At 44.0% G+C, this 16,027-nt stretch overlaps 1 pseudogene; it reads right to left on the minus strand.

The window, feature by feature from the left end:
* Nucleotides 1-13,301: 13,301 nt before the first annotated feature.
* On the minus strand, nt 13,302-13,959 carry LOC131383369 (large ribosomal subunit protein uL18-like; annotated as a pseudogene).
* Between the last annotated feature and the right edge of the window lie 2,068 nt (nt 13,960-16,027).

Consider the following 16,027-nt stretch of genomic DNA (forward strand, 5'->3'; position numbering starts at 1 on the left):
CGCACGGCCCCTGCCCTCAGCAGGGGAGGAGAGCGACGCACAGGAAAACATCTTAAATGGTGATAGGCATCGTGAAGGACGCCCACAGGGTGCCATGCAGAGAACAATGGTGGTGGCAGGAAGCCTCGCAGGGAGGTGACATTTCAGTGGAGAGCTGTAAGGTCAAAGCCGGCAGCCCCCTGCAGAGCCAGGAGGCTCACGAAGGAAGAGCACGGCTCACGCAATCGCCTGAGGCCCCCCTGGAGGGGGGTCCAGTGACACCTGGGGATAAGGAAAGACATGCTTTCCCTCCCCCACATGGTGGGGCTTCTGGCTTATGGATAGCAACCCACTCCCACTGGGCGGCGACGTGCCTTAGGAAAAGGAAGAACAAACCCCCTAACTGGCTGAGGGCCCAAATGCCCCACTGGCCTCAGGAGCCAGGGCTCTGTGAGAGTACCCTCCGCCGCCAGGCCCCAGCTGGGCCCGTATTGACCGTTTGGGCTTGATGCTGCCTCCACGCGCTGGCTGCCCACCTCGAAGGCTCCCAGGACTCCACGGCTCAGGCTCCCTCTGCAGGCAGCTGCTCCTTCCTGGGGCTAGGCTTCCCTTTACTCTGCAGAGGGGAATGGAGGCTGTTTTCCTTCTCCTCACAAAGCATCTTTCTGACTGCCCACCTCCTGCCCCATACAGTTTGAAAGGCCGCTAGTTTCGAGATTCTGAAGGAGGCTTCTGCAGAGGCCTTCTTGTGCTCCACAAGAAGGGCTGGGCAAGAATTTCAACCACGCTGCTAATTTCAGTCACTGAGGTGGCAGCTTCATATTTTCCCACTAGATGGGGTTCTTGATCTCTGCAGCTAAAGATCAGCTAGCTAGAGAGAATTCCAAATCATTTAATTTGGCTCTGAAGGCTGCTTAGAAATTTTATTCAAAGCAGAGGGAAATCTTTTACAGGAAGTGGCCAAAGGCTGAAATTGAAAAAAAGAAAAAAAATCCCTAAAAATCTGGTTTCTCCATCTTCCTTAATTAGCAAAGGTGATAAAGGGTAATAAGTGAAAATGTTTGCAAAGGAAACCTAGCAAATCTGAAATACAGATGCAAATGGAGTGAGCTAGAAAATGATTTCTCTAAAGAGCCATTTTGAACAATGCTGTAACTGCTTCTTCCCTTTGAGACAGCCAGAAGCATTGACCCTGGACATTCAAGCTGAAAAAAATTTCCTTTGGTCTGGTCATTATCACCATTCTGCTGGATCAATGGTAGCCTGGTTCTCATTGATCCACTCCAGCCCCCAGACGCACAAGATAGGTAGCACAAGGTAAGACGCATAGTGAAGCCACTATGAGCCAAAGACAATTATGTTTTTCCAATGCAAACTCATTTTGCTCAGTTCGGGAAACAGTTATATGCTTCGAAGTCATTTAGCATGAATATTTCTCTTCATCATCAATAATAAGCACCTCTCTTGTCCCTTCCTCTGTAGGAAGGCTTTCTCTGACGTTTTTAGGCAGAGTTGAGATGGTGCCAGATAAAGCAAGAACAGAAAGATACTAACACTAACCCCGTCTTCAAGAGGCTATATCTTAGCCCAAGAAATAGCACTCTTCCCAGAAAACAGTAGAAGATACACATTATTTACATTATCTTAGAACTTTGCATGGATAAATGAAATATTTGACCAATAAACTCAGACTGTTGTATTTTGAAGTTAGAATTTTCTGTAGATACAAAACCAGTTTTAAAGAAGCTTCCCTTTTGAAGTGTCATAACAGAATTGCACAAGAATTATGGACAAAATTGTGTAGACAAAAACACATGATCAGCTTTAACTGCTGACATTTTCATTTACTGTGGTCTCCTGTTTCTGGGACCCCCACATTTCTCCAGGATTGGGTATATTTTTTAACAGGCAGCCCTTGGTCACTTGGTCACAGTGAAAACAAACATCTTTGAGCACTTGCTCATTGTATGTCACAATTTTCACTCAAATTTACAGCCACCAGCGTATCCTACTGGGGCGATTGGGGGAATCAATACTGGGCTTTATTCTTATTATATACTGGGAACAAGTTCAATGTAGTCCCTTAGGAAGTAGAATTAGAACTTCAATCACATGGGAAGGGAGGCTTTAAGAAAATTGCTTCTGTTAACACACTCCTCTGTCCTGGTCACAACCAAAACACATATATTCAGCCCAAATTTGGCATAAATTCTGTGTAAATTATATATATTTTCAGCAGTTCTACAAACATTTTCCAAGAAGACTGGCTATATAACAGAACCTCTTTCTTTCAAGAAGGAGGCTTTGGCCATCCTAAAAAATACAGTGGACTAATCCAGATGAGCCCATCAATTTGCCTAGGGGCCACTGCTTGTGCCACCAGAAAGACACTCGCAGAGAGACCCTCAACAACTGGGGCTATGTTGTTCCATCCCAGAATGAAAACTAAAACTAGAGCCGCATTAGCACTTGCTGAGGTAAACTGAATTCCTTGGTTCTATGCAGATCTTTCCTGTGTATGGATGACTAGAATTAAAAGGCCACCAATGTCTTCTGAGATGCCAGAAGTCAGAAATAATCCCAGCTAAATGAAAAATACCAGAAATGCTACAAAATTGGCCACAGCAAGTACAGAGCCGTAGAATCTTCAACTCTTCAGAACCCCCCTGGCCTGAGCTATGTACATAATGCCAATCATAGGCACAAATTCACTCTATAGGCACTAGTCAAACATTGTAGTAGACAGAATAACAGCCCCTAAAGACGTCTACACATGAATCCCTGCAACCTGTGAATATGTTACACTACATGGTAATGTTACATATGCGAATATGTTACACCACATGGTAAAGGGAATTAAGGCTGTTAATCAGGTTAAGATGGGGGGATTTTCCAGATTATCTTTCTTAAAAATGGAAGAGGGTGGCAGGAGAGGGCAGAAAAATGAAATGTGAGAGACTCAGCACACCATTGCTGACTTTCAACACAGAGGAAGAGGCCAGAAGCCAAGAAATGCAGGTAGCCCCCAAAAGCTGGAAAAGGAAAAAAAAAAAAAAAAAAAACAACTCAGATTCTTCCCTAGAGCCTCTAGAAGGAACTGAACCACGCGGACACCTTGATTTTTAGCCCAGTGAGACCTGTGTTGGACATCTAACCTAGAGAACTTCATATTGCTTTAAGCCACTAAGTTGGTGATGATTTGTTCCAGCAGTAACAGGAAACTAATATAAGCACCTTCTATGACCAGGCACTGACTGTGCCAATGCAGATATGCCCAGCATTCCAGGGACACATAGTCCAGTAGGGTGAGAAAATTCTGCACATGCAGGTAAAGCAACATGCTATGCACTAAACATGCATGTACCAAGCCCTGAGGGAGCACCGAGCTGATGGTGCTCCCCTCTGCCTGAGGGAGCCAAGGAAAGCTTCCTGGAGCAGGGGAGACATTTCAGCTTAACCTAGAAGCCTGATAGAAGGGGTCTGTAGTGTTCTGGACTTACATGGTCCCAGGGCCTTTTATTTAGACATGAATGCTGAAGGAGGAAGCAGTTTTTTATTGTCCAGGCTGGTCTAGACCCTTGATCCTCAAAGTATGGTCCAGGAGTCACATGGGAGCTTGTTAGAAATGCAGAATCTCAGGCCCCGCCCTACCAGGTGAGAATCTTCATTCTAACAAGATCCCAGGGGATTCATAGGTGCATGACAGTTTAAGAATCACTGCCCCAAATAACAATATTCTCATCCTCACCACAGCGTGGAAAGAAACACAGTTCCAGAAATTGTTTACATATATAACCCTGATAGCATGGAGGTCACTCAGAACATTCCTACTGCTATGTGACTATGCTCAGAATGGTGCACTCCAGCTCTGTGTCGTTTCTCAGCATCTACATAGACATCGCATACACCATCAGGCTGTACATCTCCTGTGGAAACATTTAGCAGGCTTTATTTCCTAAACACTTGGTTACAAACATCACCCAGTCCTTCTATTTATTTATTTTTTAAGAGATGGGGTCTCACTCTGTTGCCCAGGCTGAAGTGCAGTGGCACGAACCTGGCTCACTGCAGCCCTGACCTCCTGGGCTCTAGTGATCCTCTCAGCTCAGTTTCTCTGAAGAGCTGGAACTACAGGTGCATGCCACCATACCTGGCTAATGTTTAAATATTTTTTAGAGATGGGGTTCTTGCTCTGTTGCCCAGGCTGGTGTCGAACTTCTGGTCTCAAATGATCCTCCTGCCTCAGCCTAACCCATTTCTTTTTTAGAAAATACAACTTCAGCTCTAGCATTCTGATAGTGCAAAGTTTTTCTCTTGCTTGATGACCTCAATCCCAAAATAATTTACTCCAACAGCTAAATCTTCAAATCACTGAGCCTCAATTTACTTCTACCATCAGTAAAAAGAGAACAGGGTGGCTCTGGCAAACCTAAGCCCTAGTCCTGGGAAATCCACAGACAGCCCTTTACGGCTCACTGGCTTAGTGACTCGATCCCTCCAGCCTCTTTACTATGCTCGAGCCATATCTCTGCTGGCTGTGGATCCTATACACTCAGAGCTGCGTCATGTCTGTGGGCACCCTGGGGACACTTGCTGCGGAGTTGACGTTTTGTTATGTTTCTGCAGCACAACCAGGGCTGGCTTCTTGGGGACTGTATACAGTACCCTTGCCCAGCCCCACATTCAGAAGGGATTGAGGTTTAGTGCTCTGCAGTAGCAATCTTAAAACTCTTAATGATTGTATCTTTGAATTAATGTTTTGTAAGTCAAGTTATGTGCCAAAGACTTGGAGCCTTAGCTCCCACCATTGCACCTGCCACCTCCCTAGCAAGGGTTCTTCAACACCCCCTCCCCTGTCCTGCCAAGTGACCACTGCCCCTTTTTCCTGCTCCCTCCGTAGGGTCCTGCTGAGCGACCACTGCCCCCTTTTCCTGCCCTCCCTCAGAGTGTGGGAGCCAGGCATGCATCCCCTGCATGCCCAGGGCCTCAGGATGAGGTCCTGGGCACCTATAAGTGTCTGCACTCACCCAACGCCTATGCTTGTGCCCAAGGGAGTGTGACACTCAATACCAAATAAAAAAACATGACAGAGAGAGAAAGAGAGACAGAGATAGAGAGACCATGAGAGAGAAAGCTTTTCTCCTACTTTAATAAAAATTGTAGTAAAAATTATGTAATATAAAATTACTCTCTTAACCATATTAAGTGTACTGCTCAGTTGTGTTAAATACATTCACGTTGTTATCAACCCATTTTCTTGCTTTCTGTTTTTTGTTTTTTGTTTTTTGTTTTTTTTTTTTTTTTTTGGAGACGGTCTCGCTTTGTTGCCCAGGCTGGAATGCAGTGGTGCGATCTCTCAGCTCACTGCAACCTCCGTTTCCTGGGCTCAAGTGATTCTCCCACCTCAGCCTCCCAAATAGCTGGGACTACAGGTGCATTCCTAGCTAAGTTTTGTGTGTTTAGTAGAGACAGGATTTCGCCATGTTGTCCAGGCTGGTCTCAAACTCCTGGGCTCAAGCAATCTACCGCCTCGGCCTCCCAGAGTGCCGAGATTACAGGATTGAGCCACCATGCCTGACCCAACCCATCTTCAAAACTGTTTTCTTCTTGCAAAACTAAAATGTGATACCCATCACTCCCCATTTTCCCCTACCCCCAGCCCCTGACAACCACCATTCTACTTCCTATCTCCATGAATCTGACAGCTCCAGGTACGTCATATAAGTGAATCACACAGCTTTTGTGTTTTTGTGACTGGCTTATTTCACTTAGCATAATGTCCTTGGGGTTCTTTCGTGCGTAGCATGTGTCAGAATTTCCTTCCTTTTTTAAGCTGAATAATATTCCATTGTGTGTCTATGTCACATTTTGCTTATCCATTCATCTGTAGATGGACATTTAAGTTCCACCTTTTGGCTATTGTAAGTAATGCTGCCATGAACTTGGTATGCAACTATCTCTTTGAGTCCCTGCTTTCAATTCTGTTGGGTATGTTTGGAAGTGGAATTGCTGAGTCATAGGGACTCCTGCTTTTTGAACACACATTTTCATTTTGAACTGGGCTGTTTAAATTATACAGCTGGCTCTGCACATGCCCAGTCAGGGTATGTATGAATCACAGTGTCGGAGGACTGTTCTGCTTCAGCCAATGGAACTAAGGACTAAAGACTTTCCATGCATGACCTGATAGTGTCACCACCAGAGTGGAGCAAGCGAGAAGAGTAAGAGACTGAGCAAGAGTGCTCACCCTCTAGTGTCCCCACCAGTCAGGAGCAGCATGTATTGACATTCATGGCTATAGAACATTCTGGAACTGGTTTTCATTTATCAGTGCATGCTTTATTTCTTCCAATGCATATGTATTAAACATCAGCTAGGTGCCAGACCTAGTTGAAGACACTGAGGATAAAGCAGTAAACAATGCATGGAAGGGTCTTCCATGCAAGTCAGACAAGTAAACTAATTGCACATTCGATGGTTTCTTGTGAAAAGTTCTATAAAGGGGAAATGTTGGGCCCTGAGCCCAATGGTAGAAAGCAGGCTGTGCATGAGTCACTGTCCTGCTTTTAAGGGGCCGGTAAGGTAGGGCAGCAGTTTCCAAAGTGGTACATGAGATGATCTTAGGTAGTACGTTTTATCTCTTTTTTTTAATAGGTACATATTCAGTTTAACACGTTTAGAAATATATATCTAATACCTCAAACCCTCAATTCTTAACTATTTCCTGGATGATGCTCAATTTAAAAAGGAGTTCTTGTAAAATGAATAAATATAAGCTAAATATTAAAGCCTATTATGTTGTTATTAAAATAAATAAATAACGCGGGAGCTACATGAATGAGACCTAAACATTTAAAGATTGCAACTCAAAAAAACTACATTTTGGAAACTCCTTGTGGGTTTTAAAGATAATTTTTTTAATACAGGCATATTTTTAAGAAGAGTATGACTAGAGCTAAGATACAGGTCATTCCATGGGGAAAGGGAAGCAGCTGTGTTTGAGAGGAGCTCCTAACTCAGTTTAGGGGATTCAAGAAAGGCTTCCAAGAAAATTGCTTCATGCGATGAATTTTGTTCCTTGAATTACTCAGTCCAGGTGTATTTGTGTGAACTCTTCAAGTATGAGCGGTGGAAACCCACTACAGCCAGCTTAAGCAGGAGGGGTAATTTGCAGATGAGGATGCTAGGTGATCCCACAGTGGCTCAGGCCTCAGAGTGACCCACCTCTCTCAGTCTCTGCTCCTGGTCCCCACTCTTATCTGAGCCTCTGCTCTACCTCTCACACTCGCTGCACACTTCCTTTCTCAGTGTATTTCCAAGTGGACAAGACGGAAAATTGCTACCGCATTCTTCTATTTATATCTCTTCCATTCAAAGACCATCTCAACTGATGTTACCATTTCTTACTTCCAAGTATTGACTTCTGAGGAAGAGACTCTGGTCAGGTCCATCACAGGTGACCTCAGAGGTGGAGTCCTGTTCACACAAGGACCACTGTCACCACATGGTCAGGGAGGGGAAATTTACCAGAATCCAGATGGGAATGGGGTTGGAGATCCAGGCAGAAACCTGATGGCACAACCTGGAAAAGTCCTCATTTCAACAGCTTCCAGGCTCCCCTGTGCCTGACATTAGTGTGGGTAGGAACTGCCAACAAGCCTGGAACAACATTTTCTCTTAGCCCACCTTGAGGATACGGGTGGCAGGAGAGAGCTGAAGTGACAGGGAACCTTGACCCCACCCGCTGCCTGTGACCCAGGGGTTCTCTTGGGGAAGAAAGAAAGCAGTCCCATGGGCCTGCCATGTGCCTAGGATTCGGGACTATGTTAACCCATAGGAGAGAGGTAGGGAGCAAACAGTTTGGCTAGGCCTATATTTCTACTTTATATCCCAGAAAATAATGGGATTTGACCCTTCCACTTTGAAAGGCTGTGTCATTCAACAGAGTAATCGGTAACACATGTATAGCTCTTACTATGTACCAAGTGCATACCGTGTTCTAAGTGTTTTACACAGATTAACTCAAATAACTCTGTGATACATAGCTTACACTACTCCCTTTCCTGAAGATGAGAAAATTAAGGCACAGAGAGGTCAAGGAACTTACCCACATTTACACAGAAAGGAAATGAGGAGCTGGAACTCAAACCCAGGAAATCTGTCTTCAGAGCCTGTGGTACTGATCAAAAGGCCACACAGACCAAGGTTAAAATCTTGCTTCACCCCTTACTTGTTATAAGGGCTCTTTAAACTATTGATTCAGTGATAAAATGGAACAAAAGACACCTACCATATAAGATTATTGTAAAGACTAGCGGAAAAAATGGTTATCTGCAAAGCACTTAGAACGGAATAGGTACTTGATCAGGGTAGTTACTACTGTTAAGGAGAGATAAGGAATCTGAGTATTGTTCAGCTCTCATGGGCATCTGGTGATGGGGTGTGTCCCCATTTTCCACACTGTAATTGTCTGCCTAGGCCAGCTCTCATTCAGGCCAGTTCACTCTGTTGCAAGGGAATAATCCATGCAATTGTTACCCAGTGCCATAGGTGGCTGAGTACAGCTTCTCGTATTACATATCTTCACATCCTGCTGAGCAACGGCACTAGTGGTGCTTTTTCTATAGTTATTTAAAATTTCAATTCTCCTTAATTGAAGTAGAGCATACATAAAGGGCACAAATCGTAAATGCACAGCTCCAGTGTTATGTGCGCAGATGTCCAGATCCAGGCCTAGAACACTTCCAGCACCCCAGAGGCTCCCTCTGCCCTTTCACCATCAATTCTCACACCAGCCAGTCGTGGTGGATCTCTCCTGTAATCGCAGCACTTTGGGAGGCCAAGGCGGACGGATCGCTTGAGGTCAGGAGTTCGAGACCAGCCTGGTCAACATGGTGAAACCCCATCCCTACTAAAAATACAAAAATTAGCTGAGCGCAGTGGTGTGCACCTGTAGTCCCAGCTACTCTGGCAGCTGAGGCAGAAGAATCACCTGAACCCGGGAGGTGGAGGTTGCAGTGAGCTGAGATTGTGCCACTGCACTCCAGCCTGGGTGACGGATCGAGACTCCATCTCAAAAGATAAATAAAATAAAATAAAATAAAATTCCCACACCAAAGAGTTGGCCAATGGACTGACTTTTATTGCTTTAGGTTCGTTTTGCCTGTTTGTGAACTTTGTAGACATGGCTGGATTTGTACAGCCAGTGTTTTTGTAGGCACTTCTTGCCCTCTTCTGCCATGCAGGTGAGTGAGCTATTTGTGTTCAGCGAGCCTTTGTTGAAACCCCCTTTGTTCCTTACTGCACCCCTACGCACGCTTGTACAGGAGCAGAGCGTGCCAGCATGAAGAGGCAACCAACTGGTGTTTTTTTAATGTTAGATAAATAAAGCAGGGTCAATAGAAGCCTCGTGTATTGTGAAGTAATAAATATTCACTAAAATTCAGAACTTGACAATTAAATATTGACATCTGTGTTCTGGCTCTCACAAAAGATTTAAAATCTCTCAGAGGATTTGTAAGTGGCAAGAGCAAGGAAAGAGGAAAGAGGAAGGCGTGCAGCCTTAAAGTGAGTTTAGGACAAGTTCAAGTCACCACCCTTAGTGACAGTACCAAAAATAACGTTTTTAAAAAACAAGCAAACAACAACAAAAAAACAGGCTTTGCCACATTATTCCCAGGCCTTACACAGTGGACTTCGTGTACATTCTTGTATTCATTCCTTCAATGACTAGATATTATTCCCATTTTGCAGATGGGAAAATTGAAACTGAAACAAGTTAAGTAAATTGCCAAACATCCCACAATAAGTAGAGATTGCCAGGATTTGAACCATCTTTGTCAGATTCAAGAACCTACAGTTCTCAGCCACTATGCTATGCATGGATGAGGGGTGGATGACATCCTGAACAGAACTCTGGCTTTGACAATGAACAGAGGCAGGTTCCTGGCTATGCCTCTCCCTGCTTCTCTTCAATCCTCAGGCAAGAAAAGAGCAGGGAGGGATAATTTCTACTTTGCTGGTTTGTTAAAACATAAGTGATAATATTTTAAAAGCACCTCCCTCATCAAAGGCACTCAGCCGGTGGTGGCTTGTTAAAACTATTCACCATCACACTCACTAGAGGTGAGCTGCCAGTAGCAATGATGGCTGCACCTTGCAGCAAGGATCTTCCCAGCGGAAGTGACACCCACCGGCCATGGGGAGCTTGCACCTCTCTGTCACCTTGCACTTTGTAGGCTTTCCAGCAGGGTCTGTCTCTGGCCTGAAGGTCCCACACAACACCACAGACAAGGCAGCAACTGAACACACAAGTCAACCGATGGATCTGAACGACTCGCAGTAACCCATCAATTCAGTGAAACAACTACTATTGATTTCTGGGGGTTTTCCACCCCACTGGTTGTTTAACTGAATTGATGGGTGTTCTGTGGAATTGATTGCACCAGCCAGTTCTTTTAGTGTGATAGAGACAAAATGCTAGTATGTTTCCCAGAAAATAAATGAATCTGCTCGTTAAAGAGAATGTTCTGCCAAATAATTTTTTCCAGTGACAGTGGTTTTCCTTCTCTGCTTCTGCACAGAAATTGGGAAGCATTTAAGGGGCTTTCATTGCATGTCAATATGCTGATAAGCTGGCCCCTTTCAATTTCCTCACAGTTCTCAGGGACTGATTAGATGCCAGAATGAATCCACCAAATCTCCCTCTCCCCACAAGCAGACTTTTGCCAGTTGAGTCATTGTGTTTCATAAGTTCCCCACCACCACCACCAATCATGTGCATCAAAGCTGATTTTCCCCACTAAATGAAAATGCAGACTCTTAGGCAAGTCAACAGTATGGCAACTCTCAGGGCTGATGATTTACACACCTATGATTTATATTTTCTTCCCTGGAGGTTGCTTTTTGTGGATTTCAGACAGCACCACACTTGTTTTCAATGACAGTGATTAAAAAAACAGATGTCAGGATGAGGACTAGGGAACGGTGTGGGGGATAGAATGACAAGAAAATAAAGAGGCTGATCAAGAGAAGTCTGAAACCTCTCCTTGAGTCACTGAGCTCTTATGCTTCCCCCAGCCATGGGGAGAGAAGGGCTTTTCCCTTTTAGGAAAACATAGATTATAGAAAATACATAGATTAGAGTTGAATTTTCATTGACTTTCAAAAAAAAATCTCTCTCTTTGGGCTGTTGCCACTGTCATTGTTGTTCCAGTGTTGTGCTGAGATCTCAGGGTTATTGAAGCTGGTGATGCAAGTAAAATTCTCACATATAATAAAAGAGAAATCGATCCTAAGGCCATGAGTCTCACTTGCCATAAAGCTCCATAAGTCAGTTGACTCCGAATATGCAATGTATATTTTCATTTTTATGCATTTTATACAGCATGAAGTGTCTCGTTTCTGGCAATTCATATGTAAGACAGTGTATTAGTTCACTTTGATGCTGCTGATAAAGACATACTGAAACTGGGAACAAAAAGAGGTTTAATTGGACTTACAGTTCCACATGGCTGGGGAGAGTCTCACAACCATGGCGGAGGGTGAAAGATACTTCTTACGTGGCAGCAGCAAGAGAGAATGAGAGAAGGAGCCAAAGCAGAAACCCCTGATAAACCCATCAGATCGTGTGAGACTTACTCACTATCGCGAGAATAGCATGGGAAAGACTGGCTCCCATGATTCAGTTACCTCCGCCTGGGTCCCTCCCACAACACGTAGGACTTACGTGAGATACAATTCAAGTTGAGATTTGGGTGGGGACACAGCCAAACCATATCAGACAGCATTGACATTAAGGGTCACACAGCATGGGGTGACACAATGCCAATGTTTAGAAATTTGATTTGTGGGACAGGCACGGTGGCTCACGCCTGTAATCCCAGCACTTTGGGAGGCCGAGGCAGGCAGATCGCCTGAGGTCAGGAGTTCAAGACTTGGCAAACATGGTAAAACCCCATTTCTACTAAAAATACAAATAATTATCTGCACGTGATGGCGTGCGCCTGTAATCCCGGCTACTCGGGAGGCTGAGGCAGGAGAGTCAATGAACCTGGGAGGCAGAGGTTGCAGTGAGCCGAGATCACACCATTGCCCTCCAGTTTGGGCAACAAGAGCAAAACTCCATCTCAAAAATAAATAAATAAATAAATTTGATTCGCTTCTGCATATTGATATACTTTATGGTACACAAAAGATGAGCCAGGAAGCAAGCCTCCCTCACTGAAAACAAATGAGGAATTGTGAATTTGACTATAAGGCACTAGAAAGTAGACAATTTCTCGGTACGAGAAGAGCATCCCTCAGAGTGGCAGGTATAAAATAAGTGGGGACACCTATAAATGATTAAAAACTCTTAGCAAACTAGAAATAGAAAGGAAATTCCTTAACCTGTTTTTTTTTAATTTTCTATTAAAATCCTACAGCAAATGCTATTTCTAATGGCAATCACTGAAAGTATTCTCTCTGAAATAAGAAACAGGGCAAGGAAACCTGTGACCAGCACCTCTAGCCAACATTGTATTGGAGATTCTGCCAGCATAGTAAGAAAAAGAAAGAAAACCTACAAAGATTGGAAACAAACAAAAAAAAAACTGCCAGTTGTCGCATTGTCCAAAAAGGAAAACTCGAGAGATATCTGTAAGTAGAATTAATAAGAGAGTTCCACACTGCTGTGGAAACTTCAGGATCTTTTTCTTTTGTTTTGTTTTGTTTTTTCCAGTTGTGCCTAACCCACATATACTTAAAAGTGGTTTTTCTCATCAAGACTTTCCTATTTAGTTTTCAAAGAAATAACAGCTTTTGGTCACTAATTCATATAACATTTCCCTAAGTCGTAATTTTATTGTTAAATATAACTGTCATTAACAGGTTTTGGTCCAAACACAAATCCTACCAAGTATGCTGCTCAAGTGATAGAAGCAGAAATGCATGGATGTATGAGCCTCAGCTATTGCTTATACTAAGCATGTCTTTTTAGGCTAATGTTTTGACCTATGAGGGCCTTACCCACCCTGGAGAAACTGGCTTCCTAGGGCTAGTCAATTCCCAGAGATGGTACTATGAGTGCCCTTTTATACACAAACCAACCAATCCAGAGCCCACTCCTCTCCCACCTCTTCTATCAGGCTCTTACACTCGAGGCCAATATTCCCTTGCCTAATCGTCCCAGGACCAGGTGCCAGACAATTCAGGACAGCCCCTACATCCCAGGGCCTGCTGAAATTATTCTAACTAGTCGATCCTAAGCTTGCTTACCTTGCCTCATCCATTCCTTCCCATGGAAACTGCAATAAAGGTTCTTGCCTTGTAAGCATCTTCTATTAGGTAATGCACGCTGCAGAATCTGCAACATTCTGACCCATGATGTGCTTCTGAAGCATTTCAGCATTAAGCTCCTTGATTTCAGAACCATAACCAGGGAATCATTAGGCACTATGAGGGATAGACAAGCCTCCATCCACAGCGCTCTCAGAGCCCCAAAAACTCTATTGCCAGTGGTGGTTCTGGCAAGGCCTGCATCCAAATAGCAGGTAAAAGCATCTGGCTGACCATCAATGCTTCCCACATTTTATTCATCTCTGGTCACCTCCACTTGGCCTTTATAGATCTTGCCCATGCCAAACCTACTGAGAAGCCTGCAGGCCAGCAGCAGGCCAGTACAACATGCCACAGCGTCATTTGTCAGGCCAACCTTTACACCGTATTTTGGAAGTTCGTGTGCATAAGCTGCACAGACTATCATGTCCCATTCTATATGGGCATAAGCCATCTGGCAAATGGTATCTCTATTTATCACACAAACAATCAAATTCTGTATTTGTGTATGTTAGACTTATTTTTATCCTGTACCACTAAGTGTTTCCAAGCATAGTAATCAGTTTTACCCTCTCACTATCTTCTAAATGTCACTTGGTATCTCTTAAAGTAGGCCTTATACTTGACAACTTTAACAAACCCCACCCTGCGGAACAAACCCATGTCCACAGCTCAGCACTGACTACTAGAACTGGAAGGTACTCAAATTCTCCATCTTGTCATATACTTTTGACATTCTCCATCTTGTCATATGCTTTTTTGAATATCAGTCACTTAATTTGGAGTCTATGTCTGATAACTCCAACATTAGAGAAACCTGTGAGTGTTTTTAGTTTGTCTATTTTATTTTTTCCCTTGGTCTTGTTTACTAGTATCCCTGGTAATTTTTGTTGGATGCTGGACATCATCTTTGAAAAGTTACAGAGGTTCTGGATGATATCTCTCTCGCGTTTGAATACCTTTATTCATTACTGGTTCAAAAGAGGATTTGCTCTGTCCTCTGGCAGCTGACAAAGAAGATCACCTAAATGCAATTGGGCTGTGAGCAAGCTGAGGCTCAATGCGATATTTGAATACCTTGATCCATTCCTGGTTCATACGTTCTCCTGAAGCACAGCACTGCAGAAGTCCTGACTTAATGCCTGGAGTGCTTCCCAGGGCCTCTCCTCTTGGGTAGATCCCACACTTTAATATTTTGCTTCCCTAGCACCATGAGTCTACCAGAAACCCTGCTCCACTGCAGCTGCTTTGCCCTTGGCTTTGTGGCTCTCCTCCATGAACAGCTTAAGTAACATATATTGAGGGAAAACTGATATTAAGCAAGGCTACTCCTTCACACGTCCTTTCTCTCTGAAATCTTCACCCTCCAAGTCTTGGCTTTAAGTCCTAATGCTCTGCACAAGTAGGCATGTTGAAAGTCTATTTACTGAATAATGCTCCATTAAAAACATAAATAACAGCCAGGCATGGTGGCTCATGCCTGCAACCACAGCACTTTGGGAAGTTGACACGGGAGGATCACTGGAAGCCAGGAGTTCAAGACCAGCCTAGGCAACATAGTGAGACCCCCATCTCTACAAAAAATTTAAAAATTAGCCAGGAGTGGTGGCACACGCCTATAGTCCTAGCTATTCAGGAGGCCGAAGTAGGAGGATTCCCTGAACCCAGGAGTTCAAGGCTGTAATAAGCTATGATTGCACCACTGTGCTCCAGCCTGGGTGACAATGCAAGACCCTGTCTCTAAAAATATGTAAATAAATAAAAACCTGAATAACAATTTTTGAAAACCATGAAATTATTTAGAACCTAGATGTACATTGAAAGTGGACACAGTGAAGCAAAATTTCATGCTACGGGACATGAGGGAAAAAGATGGATTGAGGATGACATTAGCCTGAGCAATTGAAAGAATGGATTTGACACGGACTGAGATGAGGAAAGATGTGGGTGTTGCAGGTTTGAAGAGGGTCCAGGTAAGAGTTTGGCTTTACATATGCTGACTTGGAGATATCTATTAGGGATCCAAGTTGAGATGTCCATAGGCAGAGAGATGAGTCCACAGTCTTTAGCACATGATGGCACTGAAAGCCTTGGAACTGAGTAAGATCACTACAGGGTATGCTGACTATCCTCCCTTTGCCTCCCTATTGCCATGTTCCATCCTCCTATCCTTCTCTATTTTGGCTCATTTGGACTTTGTCAGTGAGATTTCTGCCTTCTATTCGAGTTCAGCCAATGGGAGCATGAGCAAGAGATCAAAGACCCAGACCCTCCTGGCTGAGCTGTCTTTTGCTGACTCTGTCCCTGTATCAAAGGCTATAGCTCCCACCAGCTAGCTCACACTTTCTGTTACCCTTTTTCAGTTCCAGTAACCACTCCTCTTCTAGCCCCTTCAGGCGCTCCACTGTTTCTAGCTCCAGATACTGCATTATCTATTGTTAGTGTGTCTAAATTGTACTCACATTTATAAAATGTCCCATTATCATACTGTCCTCAAATTATCCAGGTATTTCCTACTGGGGCCCTGACTAATGCAGGAAGAAGACACAGATATAAACCCAAGGACTAGGACCTGGGCAGTCAACTTAAGAGTTTGGGAAGAAGAGCCGGAGCAAGTAAAGGAGAACAAGAGGAAGCAACCAAGGATGTAAGAGACAATGTAAGAAGATGCGGACCCCAGGTGAAGAAAACTTCTCCAGAGGGATGACCGGCAGTGTTGATGGTGTCGATA

Source organism: Hylobates moloch, unplaced genomic scaffold (genome assembly GCF_009828535.3).
Source record: "Hylobates moloch isolate HMO894 unplaced genomic scaffold, HMol_V3 SCAFFOLD_4, whole genome shotgun sequence".
Taxonomy (NCBI): domain Eukaryota; kingdom Metazoa; phylum Chordata; class Mammalia; order Primates; family Hylobatidae; genus Hylobates; species Hylobates moloch.